Source organism: Trichosurus vulpecula, chromosome 2 (genome assembly GCF_011100635.1).
Source record: "Trichosurus vulpecula isolate mTriVul1 chromosome 2, mTriVul1.pri, whole genome shotgun sequence".
NCBI lineage: Eukaryota > Metazoa > Chordata > Mammalia > Diprotodontia > Phalangeridae > Trichosurus > Trichosurus vulpecula.
This window is the reverse complement of record NC_050574.1, coordinates 218313963-218334094: the sequence shown is the minus strand read 5'-3', so window position 1 is coordinate 218334094 and position 20132 is coordinate 218313963. Positions and strand designations below refer to the sequence as shown.

General features: G+C 36.7%; 1 protein-coding gene across 1 annotated transcript in view; it reads right to left on the bottom strand.

Annotated features, from left to right (window-relative positions):
• Nucleotides 1-19154, bottom strand: part of CSRNP3 (cysteine and serine rich nuclear protein 3) — a 192805-nt gene extending 173651 nt beyond the window's left edge. Inside the window, exon 1 of the mRNA XM_036747691.1 lies at nt 19066-19154. The gene's annotated coding sequence lies outside the window, so the exon portion shown is untranslated. The remainder of the gene's footprint in view (nt 1-19065) is intronic.
• Nucleotides 19155-20132: the final 978 nt, after the last annotated feature.

Here is a 20132-nt window from a genome sequence, read left to right as displayed (position 1 = left end):
AGTAGTTTTTTACTTGATTCTCTAGGATTCTCTAAATAAATCATCATATCATCTTCAAAAAGATAATTTAGTTTCTTCTTTTCCTATTCTAATTCCTTCAATTTCTTTTTCTTCTCTTATTGCTACAGCTAATGTTTCTAGTACCAAATTGAATAATAGGGGTGATAATGGACATCCTTGTTTCACCCCTGATCTTATTGGAAATGCATCTAGTTTATCCCCATTACAAATAATGCTTGTCGATGGTTTTAGGTAGATGCTATTTATAATTTTAAGGAAGGTTCCACTTATTCCTATGCTTTCTAGTGTTTTTAATAGGAATGGGTATTGTACTTTGTCAAAGGCTTTTTCTGCATCTATTGAGATGATCATATGGTTTCTGCTAGTTTTGTTGTTGATATGTTCAATTATGCTAATAGTTTTCCTAATATTGAACCAGCCTTGCATTCCTGGAATAAATCCTACCTGGTCATAGTGTATTATTCTTGTGATGAGTTGCTGCAGTCTTTTTGCTAATATTTTATTTAAAATTAAATTGGTCTATAATTTTCTTTCTCTGTTTTGACTCTACCTGGTTTGGGTATTAGTACCATATTTGTATCATAAAAAGAATTTGGTAGGACTCCTTCTTCACCTATTTTCCCAAATAGTCTACAAAGTATTGGAATTAGTTGTTCTTTAAATGTTTGATAGAATTCACATGTAAAACCATCTGGCCCTGGAGATTTTTTCCTAGGGAGTTCATTGATGGCATGCTCAATTTCTTTTTCTGATATGGGGTTATTAAGAAATTTCACTTCCTTCTCTGTTAGCCTGGGCAGTTTATGTTTTTGTAGATATTCATCCATATCTCTAAGGTTGTCAAATTTATGGGCATACAGTTGGGCAAAATAATTCCTAATTATTGTTTTGATTTCCTCTTCATTAGAGGTGACCTCACCCTTTTCATTTTTGATACTGGTAATTTGATTTTCTTCTTTCTTTTTTTTTAAATCAAATTGGCCAAAGGTTTATCAATTTTATTGGTTTTTTTCATAAAACCAGCTCTTTGTTTTATTTATTAATTCAATAGTTTTCTTGATTTCTAATTATTTCACTGAGCTGGACAAAATAATAACAAAATTCATCTGGAAAAACAAGAGGTCTAGAATATCTAGGGTATTAATGAAAAGACATGCTAGAGAAGGTGGCTTAGCCATACCAGATATTAAACTGTACTACAGAGCAGCAGTCATCAAAACTGCCTGGTGCTGGTTAAGAAACAGGGGTGTGGATCAGTGGAATAGGATAGGTACACAAGAAGGAGAAATCAACAAGTTTAGCAATCTACTCTTTGATAAACCCAAAGAGGCTAGCTTCTGGGCTAATAATTCACTATTTCACAAAAACTGTTGGGAAAATTGGAAAATGGTAGGGCAAAAACTGGGCATAGACCAATATCTTATACCATATACCAAAATAAAGTCAAAATGGGTTCATGATTTAGGAGTAAAAGCTGATACTATAAGTAATTTGGGAAAGCAAGGAATAGTTTACTTATCAGATTTGTGGAAAAGTAAAGAATTCATGACCCAACAAGAGATAGAGAGCATTACAAAATGCAAAATGGATAATTTTGATTATGTCAAATTGAAATGTTTTTGTACAAAAAAAAGCCAATGCAACAAAAATTAGGAGGGAAGCAGAAAACTGGGAGAAAATCTTTGCAACTAGTATCTCTGATAAAGGCCTCATTTCTAAAATATACAGGGAACTGAGCCAAATATATAGGAATACAAGCCATTCCCCAGTTGAGAAATGGTCAAAGGATATGAACAGGCAGTTTTCAGAGGAAGAAATTAAAGCTATCTATAGGCATATGAAAAAATGCTCTGGATCATCACTGATTAGATAAATGCAAATCAAAACAACTCTTAGATACCACATCTCTCCTGTCAGATTGGCTAAAATAACAAAACAGGAAAATGATAAATGCTGGAAAGGATGTGGGGAAATTGGAACATTGTCGCATTGCTGGTGGAGTTGTGAGCTGATTCAGCCATTTTGGAGAGCAGTTTGGAACTATACCCAAAGGGCTATAGAAATGTTCATACCCTTTGACCCAGCAATACCACTTCTAGGGTTGTATCCCAAAGAAATCACACAAGCATGAAAAGGACCCATATGTACAAGGATATTTATAGCGGCTCTTTTTTGTGGTAGCCAAGAATTGGAAATCCAAGGGATGCCCATCAATTGGGGAATGGCTGAACAAGCTGTGGTATATGAAAGTGATGGAATACTATTGTGCCATAAGAAATGGGGATGATGCAGACTTCGTAACAACCTGGAAAAACCTACACGACATAATGCTGAGTGAGCGGAGCAGAGCCAGGAGAACGTTGTGCACAGCCACAGATATACGGATTCCGTGAGGACCAACCCTGACATACTTCGCTCTTCTCAGCAACCTAACATGCAAGGACAACTCCAGGGGACTCACGATGGAGAATGCTATCTTCATTCAGAGAAAGAACTGTGAAGTTTGAATACAGATTGAGGCGCACTACATGCTCGCCTTTTTTGCTTCTCTTTTGTTTTTGGGTTTTTTTTTGGTTCTGTTTCTTCTTTCTCATGATTCATTCCATTGTTCATAATTCTTCTCCACAACTTGACTAGTGTATAAATTAATTCAATGTGAAGTTATACATAGTAGTTGTATGAGATTCCATGCCGTCTTGGGAAGGGAGGGGGGAGGGAGGGGAGAAAATCTGGAACTCAAAATTATGTAGAACCGTGTGTGGTAAACTAAAAATAAATAAATAAATTAAAAAAATATGACCAACTAAACTTGCTTAGTAACTATTGACATAGATTGATTAATTGCAGCATTAAAAGTGTCCTAATTTTTCAGTCACTCTAGAAAAAAAATCTGAGTTTATAGTCCTAGTCTTTGTACTTTCTAGGACTCCAGTCCAATGGGGATTCTAGAAACTAAAAAGTAAGATAGCAATAAAACTGGTACAGATATGGAATATTATAGAAAGGCCAATAGATCACTAATTGGAAAGGCTATGAGGTTTAAAACGAATATTATGATAAGTAGGAACTGACTACATGGTTAAAATTAAGAGTATCTCCCTACTCTCATAGGGTTTTTTTTTCATATTTGTATCTCCAGTGCTTGGCACATAATAAAGACACATAATAAGCATGGTATAGTGGAGAGAGCCCTGGCACTGGAGTCTGAGGACCTGGGTTCAAATTTAGCCTCTGATGTATACTATGTGTATGACCTTAGACAAGTCCAATAACTTCACTGGTATCAATTTTCTCATCGGTAAAACAAATGGATAGAGTAGATGATCTCTGAGGTCCCTTACAGGTCTAGATCTATAATCAAATAAATGAATGAGTTAAAGAAAGACAGGGGAAGGAGCCCTGTATAATGGCATAATGTTACTATTTTGAGTTTTCATATGCAATTTTGAAAATTTAAAGTAAAATTAGTCTTACTTTGAGTGGAAAAATCCCATAGACTTAGAGGTAATTGGGTAGAAGTCTTCCAAATTGAGAAAGAGGTACTTTTAAAGCTTCTGTCTCAGACAGAATATCAACTTATCCAATATTGTTTACACTAGGGGAAATGTTAAACACTGGGCTACAACCTAAAATTAAAATGCTAGCAGTACACTGAATTTAACAATAAAGGCAGGGAGTAATTTGCCAAGGCAAGTCACTGAAGCAAATAACATAAACAAGTTCAGTGGCAAATTCTATTCATTTTGGAGCAAAAAGAGAAAGCTATCTGGGAGCCTGCCAGTAATATACCTCAGTGAGACAAAGCATTCTTGCAGCCAGGAATATTAATTGTTCATAGGTTCAGGCTGGAGAACATTTTTGACTTCTCCATGGTTTTATTAGGGATTAACTTGTTGGTCAATTGCTTTTGACTCTTTATTCTTTCATTTGGGTTTATTGGCTCGTTATGAGAAAACCTAAAATCTCCAAAGTTCAAGGATTTAGGCTTCCTAATTTCTAGTACCTGAATTTTCAGCATCTGTTTCAACAACAGGTATCAGTCTCATACACTGGTTAACCAACAGGGCCCATACCCATTATCTGTCCCCTACCAGAAAGGATTTCCTTTAGCTTGCTGATTTATTGTATCATCTCCCATGTTTTCCCACTATTAGTCATTGCTAACAGTGGAATACTCAGAGTTCAAACATAAATTCTTATTAAATGTGAATTTAATAAAAGGAAAAATAATTTTTTAAAAAATCCATAATTACAAAGTTTTCATTAGGCATGTTATTGTGAGTGGGTTTTATATAAGGTTCTGTACAAAGAGAACTGAGTCACCTTGGTCCTTGTTGTCTTTTAGGAATTTACCATTAAAGTCTGACCATGTCATTCCCTTATTCGAATAACCTCCAGTGACTCTCCATTACTTCTAACATCAAATATAAACTCCTCTTAGATTTTTAAAAGCCCTTTATAACCTGGCCCCTTTTTACTTTTCTAGTGTTCTTACACCTTATTCCCCTCCACCAATTCTACCTTCCAGTGACTGGTTGGTCTCCCTGCCCTTCCTTAAATTTGACACTCTAGCTCCTGACTGTTTGCATTTTCACTAGTTATCCTTTCCACACTTGGAGTGATTTCCCTTCTCATGTCTGTCTCCTGCCTTCTCTGACTTCCTTCAAGTCTCAGCCAAAGTCCCTCTTTCTACCAGAAGCCTTCCCTGATCCTCCTTAATGCTAGAGTCTTCCCTATGACATTATCTCCAGTTTATTCTGTATCTATCTTGTTTGTACAGTTGTTTGCATGCTATCTACCCCATTAGACTGTGAGCTCTGTGACAACATGGACTGGTTTTGCCTTTCTTTGTCTCCCTGGTGTTTAGCAAGTTGTCTGGCACATAATAGGTGCTTAATAAATGCTTGTTGACTTGACTTGATCTGACAACTGCCCTGACCTAAGTATAAGTACACAGAACAGAATCAATCAATTACTCAACAAGGATTTATGAAGCACCTATCATGTGCCAAGCACTATGGTAAACACTGGCTATACAAGTACAATGAATGAAACATTCCTTACTCTCGTGCAAGCAGAACTGAAATGTGAAACCAATACATTAAGAAACAAGGCATCCATATCACAGGTCAAGGGTAAGGATATTGTAGGAATTGAAGAAAGGGCTACTCACATTATTGGGACATAAGTCCCATATTTGGGTGGGCAATGGTTCTGTCTTATCTAATTAATTTTGGAAAGGCTTTGGGGGAAGAGTTAGCTTTCAGGAGCTATATGATGGAAGGTAGATGTCTTTATGGGAAAGAAAGGCCAAACATATAGTTTTGCTATTGAGAAGACTCAAAAGTAAAAGAGGGACAAGCACAAAAAGAATTTTAAAATGGAGGAAGCCGGACACACGATAAGGGTAAATGGGGGGAAAAAGTTAAGTGATTTAGGACATCCTGATGAGTGAAGAGTTGGGGCTTGACCATAAGATATGGGAAACTCCTGGGGAGATTTTAAGAAAGAGATGACACAGGAAAAAAACAAGAGAGAAGCAGTGGTTTTAGAAAAATTGGACAGAGGCAATGCCTGAGGTTGAAATTTTCATCAGGACCGGAAGGAAAGCCCTAGCAGTAAGGATAAGCACAGAACAAGCTGCGTGGAAATAAGTAGCAGAATTTGACCACTAATCCTTGTGTGATGTGAAGATTATCCAATATTCCTGGCCTGAAAGATCACTGAGTGGGAACTTGGGAAGAGGGAAAAGGGTTACAGAAGGAAGATGAACCTCTTCATTTTGATCATGTTGCACTTGAGTTAATCGTGACTTGTTCAGTCTGAGATGCCTTGTAAGAAAATTTGCAATGAATGGAACTAAGACAAAGGAACTTAGCTTAGGGACCAAAGAGACTCAGAGAGAGAAGGAGTCTTAGACACCATTCAGTCCAACCTACTCATTTTACAGGCGAGGAAATTAAAGCTGAAAAAAAGGTGCCTTGCCTGACCACACACAGGTAGTAAGGAAAAGAGATGGGCTCGGAACCCTGGTTCAACTCCAAATCTAGTGCTCTTTTAAATATGCTGCATCTCAGAGAAGCTTGAGTAGATACTTCTCTTTGGACATGGATTTCTTTTGGGACAGCTGAGATTGAAAGGTAGTATGGAATTATAGTGGAAATTAGTGGAGGACCTGGGATCTGAAGAGTCCTGAGCTCAAAGTCCACCTTGGACACTTACTAGTTGGGTAATTATAAGAAAAAGTGGCTTAACCTCTCTGACCCTCAGTTTCTTTTTCTTTAAAATGAGGGTGTTGAACTAGATGGCCTCTAATGTTTCTTCTAGTTCTAAATATATGATCTCACGATCTGTACAAAAGTAGTATAACTTACAGGTTATCGTGAGGCTCAAGTGAGATAATGTAAGTAAAGACTTTTTCAAATGACATTTAAAAGTCATTTGTTTTGCAGGCTGCATTCCAAAATTCCTCTACCATTCCCTAGCTCTTTATCCTGAAGCTTCCCTCCAGCCCTGGAATTAACATATTGGAAGTATCCTTTGCCCTTGTGACCTCTCCTGATTGGATGGCTCCTTCCAGAACTGCCATTTAAAGAGGTTGTCCAGCCAACCATGTCTAATTCCTCACTAGACTGTACTCTGGACTTCCTCTACCTTACTACCACACTGAGTAACTTTATTCTCCACCCTTTCCTCCTCCACCAAGATGTGGAGTTACCTAGAAAGGGAACACAAAAGGGCATGGTAAGAAGGGGCTAGAGGAACAGAATCAAGAGGGTTTGGGGTATATGGGAATGAAAATAGCAGAAGAAACAGCATGGGGGAGCCAGTAAGAGTGGAAGGAGGGAGATGGATGGTGTTGTTGTTCAGTTGTTTCAGTTGTATTTCACTCTTCATGACTCCATTTGGGGTTTTCTTGGCAAAGACACTGGAGTGACTTGCCATTTCCTTCTCCAGCTCATTTTACAGATGAGGAAACTGAGGTAAACAAGATTAAGTGATTTGTCCAGGGTAAATGTCTGAAGCTGGATTTGTACTCAGGGAGATGAGTCTTCCTTTCTCTGGGCCCAGCACTCTATCTACTGCACCACCTAACTGCTTAGGAGCTACACTGATTAAGCCTAAACTAGAATGCACTTCTGTAAAGCCTTGAAAACTTCAAATAATCATTTTTTCCTCTTCCTATTATCCAGACATTCCTTGCACATAGAGTAGAAGGTGCTCAGCAAACACTCATTGAATCCATAGAACCATAGGATCAGAGCTCTCTAGTTGGAAGGGACATTAGTATACACCTACTCCAATGTTCTCATTTTGTAGATGAAGAAAATGAGACTCAGAGAGAAAGGTACAATGACTTGCCCAAGGTCCTGCTTTTTGGCAGAGGCAGGAGTTAAACTCAGGGCTGGTAACTCTTAAGTACAGCATTCCTTCCACTGTATCATAGTTATCATAAGGCCAGATTCTATAAAAAGGCTTTCCTGAATAGGAGGGAAGTGGCGGTCTCTCCCTCGTTGACAGGTAGCTTTCATAGCAACCTTCTCCTAACTAACAGTGTTAAACCCATTTGGTTATCTTTATTGCAAATATTTTCATGGTTGAATGGATATGTTTGTTTAACCTATTTCTGTAATATATCTGTATCAGACTTACAGTCCTGGCTCCTGGAGGGAGACGTATCTTGGTCTGTGAATAGAGCCCTGGACTTTAAGGTCAAATGAGCTAGATTGAGATCCCTTCTTTGCCATGTACTATCTGTGGGACCTTAATCATTTAGCCCCTAAGTTTCTTCATACTAAAGAAAAAATGAGGGCTGACTGATCTGTAAAGTACCTTCTGATTCCAACATTCTGTGTTCTGTGGCATATTGAGTATTTACTCAATTTACTTTTGAAGAAGATTTAAAAAGAACAGAATGATAGTGGCAATATGGATGATAACTTCTTGCTCATAGTTAACATTAGCCAAAACTACTCCTCTCCCATTAGAGAATATGCTTCTTCAGAGCAGGGGCTGGATTTTGCCTTTATTTGTAACCCCAGCACTTAGAACGGTGTCTGGAGCACAGCAGGCAATTAACAAATGCTTATTGGCTTGGCTTGACTCCCCAAACCCCATCTTATCTACTGCTGTTGCCCACCTAGGTCAGGAAAATTAGGAAATAAGCTAAGTATATTTTCAGGTGTGTCCAAGTCCCGTTTTCTATACAGTAGGGGAGAGTTTTATGGGTGAGAGAGCCTTCGAAAGCGAGGTCTGGTTAGCTTATGGGCAAGATTGACTATACTGTTTCCTTCACTTGCTGAATTGGATTTTCTCCCGCTAGTCAGGAAATACCCAACTTTACTGGCCTCACCCCAAACAAATCAAGTACACATAAGACAGATGCAATCCATGAGAAATGAGCTCTGGTAATTAACTCATCACCAAAGGAAGTGGGAAGGAAAGAAGAAATTCCAGGCTATGTGATAGATAAGAAATGAAGGAAAAAGCAGATTAAAAAGGAAAGTGGATAACTGAAGATGAGGAGAAAGAAAAAGTCTACTGAAGAGAATTGTTTGAGATAGCCAGAAAAGTTCATTTATTAAAATTCTAATTAGCCTGGTCTAATTCCTCTCTAGAAAATTCAGAGATTTGCTAATTTTTGGATTGTAAACACCTTGAAAGCAAGGATTTTGTTCAAACTCTCATGAACATGGTTAAGAAATGTTAAGAATGAATTATTTTTTGGGAGTTTGTCAACAATTTCCTGGACTTTTCTTGTTTATGAAACATAAAGAGTAACAGATGATGTTAAGAAATGTTATGCTTTCATAAAATTGTTCATTCCTATAGTCAATCTTCTATAACAATTAGAAACACTATTTACTACAATACGTTAAGTGAAGAAGAGTTCAATTTAGAAACTTCAAGGCAAAGCTGCTTTTGATAAGGGCATCTATGTCCCCTGAGATCCATTCTATGAACACCCTCACCAGACAGTCAACACTCTTCCTTTCCTCTGCAAACATCTCCTCCCCCTCCTGGCAAACTCTCCAGAGCTCTGCAAATAACTTCCTCCCAGCTCTCTAAGTCCCATCCTCAGCAATATGAAAAAGCAGTAGCTGAGCACAAAAATAGTAGTCAGTGTTGTTCCTCAACTTCCCCCTCCTGCCCATGGAACAGGTTGTCTGTCTTGGACAGGAAGGAAGGGAGAAGTGAAAACTCAAAGAAAAGTACTTAAATTGGTGTTTTGAAGATTAGTGAGAAGGGTATGATAAAGGAGAGCTTTTTTTTTTCATTTGGGTATGCTATTTTTTTTAAAGAACCATCACAGTGGTCAATCAGCATTGTTCATTTACATCAGTAATTCATCACCTGTTTTATATCATGGCCTTCAGGCAGTGAAGAAGACTGATAGACCTCTTCTCAGAATGTTTTTAAACACATACTATAAATTCATAGGGTTACACAAGAAACCAATTCTATTGAAATAGTTATCAAAATATTGATTAAAAACAAATTCCCAGGTCTCCAAAGTCTCTCCATGGTCCCACAGTTGTGTGTGTACCTCAGGTTAAGAATCTCCTGCTCTGCAGAGCACTGGTCAGACAACTGATCATCCTAGATCTCTGACAAATGGCAGCACTATATAGAAAGACTATATCTCTGCATTTTTCATCAGTATCTCTGCTTGGTTTCCACTCCACTGAACCTCATACACCTATACCATTTGTGCATTGTATTCCCCCATTAGAATAAAGGCAGGGACTGTCTCTTTTCTTATTTGTGCTCCCAAAGCTTAGCACAGTGCCAGGCACATAATATATTGCCGAATGTCCTCTCTTTTGTAGAGGGGTCCAGTGTGGAAAACAAGGTGTGTCTCAGTATATACTACTAGGGAATTCTCTGAACTAGAATCAGTTTTTACAACTCAACCAGTTCAGAGGAATCTCCCGTTTTAACTGTCATCTCAATAATATTAGCAACTAGGACCAATACATGGAAAATCCCTGGCTTTAAAGAATAATTACAAAGTCCAGCAGCACTTAGTTCAATGTTATGAATCTAATGGGGGTTCCACAAGTATTTGTTATTAATAATGATGATAATAGAAGACAGCCACCTGTTTCCAAATTGTAATTCTTAGGCTTCATATTCTAGCTTCTGTACCAGATAGTAAAGTTTAGAAAAAATCTATAACCATAAACATAACATCAAGACAGGGCAGAAATAAAATTCTAAAAGGCTGGTGCACAAGTGTCTAATAGTGCTTATGAGCTCAATGAATTTCCCATTCTATCCTGGATTTCAGGAAGGCTATCTTGTGTATCATCTCTCTTTTTATAGACCAAATCTAAGCTTTCAGAGAGTGGGCATCTACCCACATAGTACTGTTTGAGCCACAGATGACAAAGTTTCTGTCAAATGTTGGAAAACCATTTTCTTCTTTTTTCTCCTTTCCTCTTCTTTCTTCTAAAAACCAGGCTACTATAGAAAGTGGATATGTAGGAATGGAAAATGAAAGACAGAAAGAAAACAAATACCAAAAGCAAAAATTCAGAATACAAAGAGAGTTCCCAGCACATCAATTTTTTGAAGGCCCAAATGATGCCTTTATTTTTCTTTTCTATGACCTAAGTATGTGCCTGGATATTTTCAAGGTATTTGATTTCTTCAGAAGAATGCCACAGAAGTTGGATTAAAAATCCTCTTTTAACGTCCTCACAATGCACTGATTTAACTAAGACTGAGATGCAACAAATAATTTGGCAATAACTGCATCTGTTATTCCTCTACAAATGCCAAACATGAGCATATTGCAAGTGCCTATGGAATCTCTATGTAGGCATATGCAATTAAAACCAGGCCTTATATGTCATTGTAGCCACTGTTTCAACAACCAATTTGCTTTAACTTTTTTTATACAATGCTTTGATTGCTAAAACCTCACAAAATATATTATAACCAAATATACCCAATTTACTCAATTCCCAGGCACATTAGTAGAGAAAACAAGACCGTCTCCCAGAAAGTCACATAAACATGCTTGTTGAATTCACATTCCAGCTTTTTAATTATACTTTCCTTTTTTTTTAAAGGACCAACAAGATGAACTTACTGTATTCTGTGCTTAGGGTTAGTCATGGGTAGTACATTGTGTACTAAAATTGGCTTAGTCCTATCGTCAAAAACAGCATTTAAAGAATCCCAAACCAGATTGGTGAAAAGAGTAAAACAAATTTTTTTCATATGCTCTGTGTATTCTTTAAGATACCTTTTGTCAGTGATGTTGCCTTTGTACTACAGGCCCCACATTTAAATGTGAAAGTAATTTAATACTTTTATATTTCACATATGCCTGTCACAGGAGGGAGTGAAATGGAAATACATTATTTCTCTAGAATATAAGCAGTATCCTGCTAAGATTTAAAAAAAAATCTAGTGAAACATCTCTGGGACTCAGGGAAAACCCCGACATTTTAGCTTACAGAAAAATAAAGTGAAAGTTCTCCTGTTTCCCTTTTTCAAAGATGACTTTTGCTAATGCCTCAGAGCTCATCCTGTGGTCTGTGGGAGAGAGAGAGTAAAGGCCACCTATGAAATTGGTTGTGCCCTCATTTTTCTATACATTTCTCTACTGCATCAATAGCCAAGTATCAACACAGACCAAACAGTGTGCATGAGACACCTTGACCTCTTCTACCAAGTTTGTTAAGCCCTCTCTGACCTCATTAGATTGTCAGATAGGGAAGGATAAATAAGAAAAACCAGTTGCTGCTAGGTACGTTTGAAGATGGATTGCAAAGCAGAAGAACGGTGCTCTAAGCAATCTCCATGGGTGCATTCTGGGGAAAACACACACGCATACCATATCTTAGATAAAAATGAACAGAATGGAATGCTATTGGATAATAAGATGTGCTCATCTAATTATATGTTTCTTGGATATGAGCTATATCACATAGCTTGTTTCACAGCCTAAAAAGCCTTTGGAAAGTTAAATTGTTAATTAAAACAACAACTCCATGCCTCTTCTTTCAATGCTTTCTTTCAATGCTTTTTCAATTTCTTCAATGCTTGCAGTCTACCATCTAAAGTCATATTCACTGACTCCAGGAGAGGTTGCACTCACACAGTACTAAACCCTGGAAATCAAAGATACACTAAAGGCAGTCCCTTGAATGACTGTTGAGGGAACATTCATAATCAAGAAACTTCATGATATCATCTTCCTGAGGGGAACAGTTAGGTCATTTTGAAGAAAACAACGGTAAATCCTGGGTGTATTTTTTTAAGCCCTCCTGAAAGAAGTTGCCATCTGTTACTTATTGGGTTTTTTTTAATCTATGAAGCCATATGAAAAATATCTCCTATACAAAATATATATTTTCTTTTCATTTTTGAAGATAACCAGGAGTGAGATAAAAATGACATCATTTCAGAAAAGCTATCCCTTTAAAGGGAAGAACCAAGTCCAAGTAACACAACCTGTTAGGATCACATGTTTGACTTGCTGCCAAGAACTTCAAACCTAATCATATCCTAAGGCAGAAACTAGACTGAAATTAGCCCTTGTTTAAAGAAAGCAGAAAGCAGGAGATGAGGACATTGCATTCAACAAAGGAAAAAAATATGTTTAAGTAGGCCACTTAAACGACACCTCCTCCAGGAAGCCTTTACTGATGATCTGGAAGAAAGGCAGTAATTCTCTTAGACTACTACTTGGCTCAGTGGGGAGCATGCTAGACTTGGAGTCAAAGATCTGAGTTCAAATCCAAGTCACTTACTCTCCCCCAGCCTCAGTTTCCTTATCTGTAAAATGGGGATAATAACAGTATTTACCACAGAGGATTGCTGTACCAAAATAGACAATATTTGTAAAGTGCTATACAAAAATTAGCTGTTATTTCACTTTCACCTCCTCCACCATGTGCTAGCTAGTATACAATTTCCCTGATACCATGCACACAATTTAAATAAATTCCTTGCATTTGGGGATTGTTTTATTCATTGTACTTGAATCCTCAGTACCCAGAACAGGACCTGGTTGCATAGTAGGTGCTTAATAAATGTGGATGAAATACTTTTTGAGTTGATTTACATACCTATTTGACCTTTATGCAATTGTATGGCAGTCCAGTTCATTTTTTTTATTTGTTTCTTGTTTGTGGTTATTTTTTAAAATTTGCATTGGTTTGTATCCTCCCTTTTGGATTGTAAACTACTAGAGTGCAAGAATTAGTTTGTATTCAACTCGACTAAATTTGCAGGATTGATTCACTTTAACAAAACTGGATTTTTACCTTCGTCCCAGGCTTTTGTACTTACTGCTTACATGCTGGCTGGATGTATTTGGTGCAGGGATGTCCCAATAATGAGTGTATAGAGGGAATGACTGGAACTAGACAATGCTATTCAGAACTCTAGAAGGGGAAACATTGAATCAACCATGTTTTACAATCATCACAGTTCTGCCCCCAAATTGTTCGTTGCCTCAAAAGGTTTGCTCTCTTATAGATGGTTTCCTCAAATATGTTTTTAATAAAAATTTTATATGTCTCTTTACAGACAAAAACTTATGACTGCTTACCTTGCTTCAGAGAGGACAAAGTAAATCTGAAGTTTTATTTTGTTTTGTTTTTAAGATTCTTTAATAAAGTGGCTAGGCAAGGAAGGCTTAGAAATAGCTGTCATGTAATTGCTTATGCAATTACTGCCACATAAGGTGAGTCAATTTTTTTTTCTATTTTTAAAGTGGTTTTATCTTGTTTTCTCTATTCCTTCTTAACTTCCCTCTGTCTCTAATTCCCATAAACACCACAGAGAGTGAAGGCAGGTAGAGAAGGAAATGGATTTTTTTTCTCCTCTTATCAGAACCCTAGCATCAGCAGCATGACCACGATGAGCTGCTAGAGGTACAAAGGATTGACTAAGATGACCTTTGAAATGACTCCCAGGATGCTTGGAATTCTTAGTAGAAATGTCAGGAAGTCCAAGAGAGCTGGCCTAGGATAAAGGGATCATATGGATCCAAGCAAGGAAAAGAATCTGCCATTTTCTATTTATACCCCTTCATCATATTTTAACTAGAAGCCTTAAAGGAAAAAACTTCTCTTCTAATTTAATTCTCTTCTCAACCTGGTCTCTCTCTTTGGAGTCTGACAAACTTGACCTTGCCTTTCCTTCTGTTTTACTGGGTACAGACAATGTCAGCTGTGGCTTTATGACCTCACTGGAACTGTTCTACTTCTCTCCCCTGCAACAATGTGTGTAACCAAAAGTTATATGTCTTGGTTTAATTAAGATAAGACCTCAGCAGGATTCTAATCCTTACTTTACGTGTTATTCCAGTATAAGGCATTAATCTCCCTTTGATAATCCCATTGTCGATGTTTATTTCCCTTTGATTTTCTGCCCTAAAAATATTTGTGTTTTTGGAAGATTGCTGTATTTTTAGTACTAGGTTGGGTTAAAAGATCTTTCATCTCCAATCGATCTCAAATTCTCACTTGTTTGCTTATCTAGCTGTGTTCTTGATCACATTCTAAAGAGCAGGGCTGAGTTGGGGAGGTGATTTAGCGTTTCAGAAAGAAATGTTTTGTAATTTCCTTGGAATCCTTTTAAACTTTATGACCTTAACAAGGAACTCGAAAGATCAGGTAAACTAGTTGCCCGCTATTGTGGGTAAACTATCATGCCCAAATGCCCTCCGAATGTGTCATAGAAAATGGAGTCAGAAAGTATCTGGGATGCAAACCATTCATTCTGGACAACCACCTCTCAGGCCCAAACTCCATAGGTTCTTTTCAATCAAATTTCCAACCAAAGGTAAAAATGAGGTCTAAGAAGATTCATGTTTAGAAACAACAATAACTTTGATTGCCTGTAGTTTTGGGGAGAAAGAAAGCACATACCACTGAGCAAGTACATGAGGTTAACATAATGATTCCTTATGTAAATTATCATAATTGTTTGCTTTTTTAAATCTGGACCTGTGATCTCATTGGTTATTAGGAAATCCCAGAGAAGAAACACCCTTTACCAAAGCACACTGGTATCTGGTCTGCAATTTACTCTCTTAGAGAGTTGTCTGGGGCACTAAAAAATTGATTGATTTGTCTAGGGTCTCAGCCAGTGCTTGTCAGAGGGAGGATTTGAATGCTGGTCTTCTTAACTCCAAGGTCATCTCTCTGGCCAGTATGCCATGCTGCTTCTTTTTAATAACTTACTCTGGAAGTATAAAGCATCTCCTGTAACTTCTACTCCAATGTTCAATTCTTTGCTAAAAATCAAGGATTAAAAAGAGGTACTGATTTTCCTAGGCTCAAATTTCTTTTTCTGAAGAAGAATATTAGCTATCCCCCGTCTCTCTTTTTCCTTACCTTCCTTCTTGTGGAAATTTTTCCATGTTAGGATCATAGATGTAGAGAGTGGAGGCAATTTAGGGGCCACTGAGTCCTTATTTTATAGATAAGGAAACTGAGGCATAGAGAAGTTAAGTGACTTATCTAACATCAGCTAATAGCTGAGGTAGAATTTGAATCCGGGTCTTTTTTGTCACCAAATCCAGTACCTTATTCATTATACCTCTTAAGGATAGTGGGATAAGTAGGTTTTGATTAAGAGACTTATTTTTTATTTGAACAATTAGGGCAAAATGCTATCACGTGCATTAGCAAATGCATCATCTTTTATTACAATATGAGTTTGCTTTTTGTTCTTTTTGGGGCTGTCAGGATGCAGAATAGTCTAATTGCTCCTTTTGCTTTAATAACCATTATTAAAATGAACATTTAGGAAGTGCTTACGGGGCATATGTTCAGTTTTATTACATTTATTTTTAGTTGGCTCTAAAGAAAGCAAATGAGACAACGTAGTCTCCTTTAACAAACAACAACAAAATGCAGGACTGAGTCATTGGGTATTCATAGGATGTACTGGCATAAGGAGCCCATATTGCTAAGTACTCTACCTGCCTTGTCAGCATGATATCTGCTTCTATACTACATGGGTGTATCAAATTCCTCACTGCATTAAAAAATTGATTTCAGGTCTGTAACATTCTTCAAATTGGGTATTAAGTAGTTGTAAAAGTTCCTTGTGGTGGCATATGCCAGCCACCTATCGAAGGCTTCAGGAGAAATTTGGTTTACTGTAATCTATGGGAATACAGTGAAGAAGAATTGAATGTAGAGACAACACTTGGGTGATATATCTGCCATAGCATTTTCTTCCCGAATGAACATTTCGTTTTACTTGCCTTAGTTAATATAATCACATAACTTACCTTTTAGGTCTAAACGACTTTGAGAAATTTCACAAGAAGCATGTGATCATGTATTTCCATTTTTAGCACATCCTTTTTCAGAGAGCACATTCCTCCCCACCCCTGCCAGTCTCTTCACTCATCCAGCTGTTATTTGCATATGGATCCTGAGGGGTTTATACTTTTCAATCTTTCCTAAAGTATCTGCCTTTCTAGGTCAGTGGGGGAATGATTAAGTCCTCTGGTGAGCCTGATGCTTTGAGTTGGAAGAACAAAAGAGGCAACGTCCATATTCTGCATCTTTTCACAGCTGTTATACACAATTATTTCTGCAACATTAGATTCTCAGTTTTGGCAATGCAGGATTGTCTTTTTTGGAATGTAATGCAGGTTCCTATTTTGTACCACATTCTCCTATATTATACTTCAGTGAGTCGTCAACTAGGCACAAGGCAGGGTGAAAGTGGTAATAGCAACCTACTTTCTTAACTGCACTAAAGGTACGGACAATACAAAATTCCGAATAAACCAAAAGTCGTTCACATTTGGGTTTGGCATTCATTGTGCTAGCATATGCTGAGCCCTGTGTGATATAGTGATGTACAGAATTGCCTTCTAAGCATTTGACTGAGTCAAGGCATCAGTGTTGAAGAATTAAAAAACAAAAACAAAAACCAGGAGTGGGTATAGTCATGGAAACCAGTAATCATATGACAAAGGAGGTTGATCTAAGTCAAACAGTGTAAAGGAAAGGTAAGGATAGTCCAAGGGGGTTTATAAACCACACCGACAGATGAAGAAAGCTCAGAACGGGGATGTGGGAAATGGCCAACAGGCTTCTGGTAGTCACTGGGAAAAGCTGTAATCAGACTTTGTTGTATTGTACTAAAAAACTAACCTAAATTTTTATTTGCAATTAACAGATACTGTTGTAATATACCAAATAAAAAACTAAAGTTAATGCATGACCACGTGCATTTCTTTGTTTTCACTTCAGCACAATATAGAATGCTGCTGTGGAAAGACTAAAGGGGAAAAGAGGGAAACATGAGCTTTATTGGGGATTATTCTCTCTCTCTAGGAAACAAGGCGGAAGGAATGACCTGCAGCAATAAACATCACTAGGTACACAAAACAGTTTCCTTAGGTTTTTGTACAGATTTTGACTATGGCAGATGCCTGAATTGGGAAGTGCATTTCTATCAGTCACAACAGAGAGGGGTTAAACTTCTGAGAACAGACCTGTGACTTGGTGAAAGACTCAGGCCACCCCTTGGTCCCAGGTCACTTGTGAGCTCTCCTGAGGAACTCTTAGAGGGTAACTGGCAATGTACTAAGAGTCTTAACTCTGGGGAAACCATGTACCTATTAATAGGATATGCTCTTTTGTGGAATTTCTACCTTTAGAATGGAGAGTAGCCACTGACTTACTGAGGGACTTATCCTCTAGGCAGGCAATCATACACCTTCTAGAAAGATGGTGTCCACCAGAAATCATGATGGGGAGAAGTATTGTTGATGAGTTCCCTCTATTCTTTTTCCTTGCCAATATTCAACTTATTATTTAATTGCTAGTGTCATTTAAAAACAAATTTGCCTTTCTAATTATGCTTTTATTTGCGGTATTAAAATTAATTTATTGAATGCATATAAGCTCAACAGGAATTTTAAGAATAGCCAAAAATGGACTAGGCATGCTCAGAATTAAAAATTCACGATGGGAAATGTAAAAAATTGGAAGGGGGGGAGAGAAGGGTGGAGTGAATTAGGAAGGGAGAGATATAGCTGGGGTGGAAGGAAGGAGATAGAGAAGGTAGTTTGCAGATACTGGAAAAAGAAAATTAAATAATCAATTTTGTGGCAATTGAAGTAGAATACATTTCTTCAGGTAGTTAATTATCTTAGGACTGAGATAGTTTATATTTAAAAATATATATGTGCATAATTATGATATAGTATTGGGACAGATAACAAAATAATCTGAAGACAGCATATTCCTTGGTCTATTTCATCAAAATGTAACCATTTCATGTGCAATTTAGTTTTAACTTCAAAATTAATACTATATTATACATTATTATAGCTAGAAGTCAGTTTATAGTGGGCATCATTATTGTTTTGCTCAGTATCCTTTTCTACTCTTAAGAACCCAAATCCAACCTGGAAGACATCCCTAAACACTCCTGACTCATCTATCTTTATCATCATTTTACTTAGACACTCGAGTTGAAGCAGGATCAATTGAGCTGGGGAGCAGGGAATATTTTGATACCATGGTCTCTGGCTAACGGCTCATCCAATTCTCCTGAACTCAGGAAAGGTCAAGGGTAAAGTCCAGTGATTTCTGAAAGTTTTATGATGTTCCCATACCATTTAGGAGACTGAGGTGAATGGGGAAACATACCAAGAAAATGTCTACTATTTAAAACATAAAAACACATCGAAGTAGAAAGTCTTAAAGAACTATCATAAATCTACTTTTTATCCCATTTAATAGTGCTAACATTTTACAAAATGTCAGGCAAAATTTTAATACACAGTTGAATGTTATGTAAACAATATATTGGGTGAACCCACTGATAAAATGATGCCTTTCTGAAATGAGTAAGCACAAATATCCCCCTAAGAGATATTTTTATTTTAGATTATGAATATTATGAAAATAGAAATGTTTCCTACCTAAATAGTTTACACATTAGCACAAATATTTTATGGTTATTATATATGTATATATACATATGTAGTTACTTTTAGACTACGTTAATTAAGATATACATAATAATTTCTAAACCACTGACCTTACAATCTCAAGAACACTAGTTTCTTCCAGCAGATTTCAGGCCTCTGAAACCATGTTTTCAATCCGTAGTTATGTCCTTCATTTTTCCTTAAAAAGGAAGGAAAGACATTTCAAAAGGGGGCATAAAGCTACTTTTTCAAAGAGAGAACTGAATATGGATTTTGTTTTGAATACTATAATATAAACATCATATGAATGGCATGGCCTCAAACAAGCACCTAAATCATACAAATGGCACAGATATAAAGATGACACACAGAAAAATCATTTGGAAGCATGGGGCATTAATCTGCTATGTGAAAAAAGGCAAACAATTTTTTTTCAATGAGCTACATATAGATTCAAATCAAATCTGTAAGAATGAGAAAATTGTTCTTTGCACAGAAGGGCTCAATGGTTGTATAAGCATTTGTTTTATTCAGCAGGTGGGGAAATTTTTTTTTTAATGTTTAGAACAAGAAATGCTCCAGAGGTCTTTAAGAATTATACAACCCTTGGAAATTCAACCAAAGTCTAATAACTGGATAGTTCGTGAAAGAGAAAGTAAACAAAAGTTTTCTTTCCCTTGAAATATTTAAAAGATGTAAAATTGAATTATTTGGATAATCCAAATCTTATTTTATCAGGAATATACAGAAATATGGCTAACTCAAAGAAGAAAAAGCAATATTAAGAATACGGTGCTCACATTAGCTCTGTGTTTTAAATGTGCATGTCTATCTGTTTATTTATATATGTATATGTGCACATTTAAAATATACATATATAGGAGTGTATAATCATAGGGATTAGGAAATGATATAGGTTTATTCATAATTTGAAATTTATTCTTTTATGTTTAACTACAGTTTAAAACTGTGTTTTTAAAAATAAAATTGTTTAATTGCATAATAAAAGGGAAGTTTTTTCAAAAAGATGACTTAGTCTTTTGTTTTATAAATCAGATTTTTTAAAAAAAATCATAGATGTCTTTTCTTGGTGCTATTAGTAACATTGTCTAGGCACATTCTTCTTGAATTAATATCAAACAATGACAATAAAGACTGACATCTTATCTTCATTTTG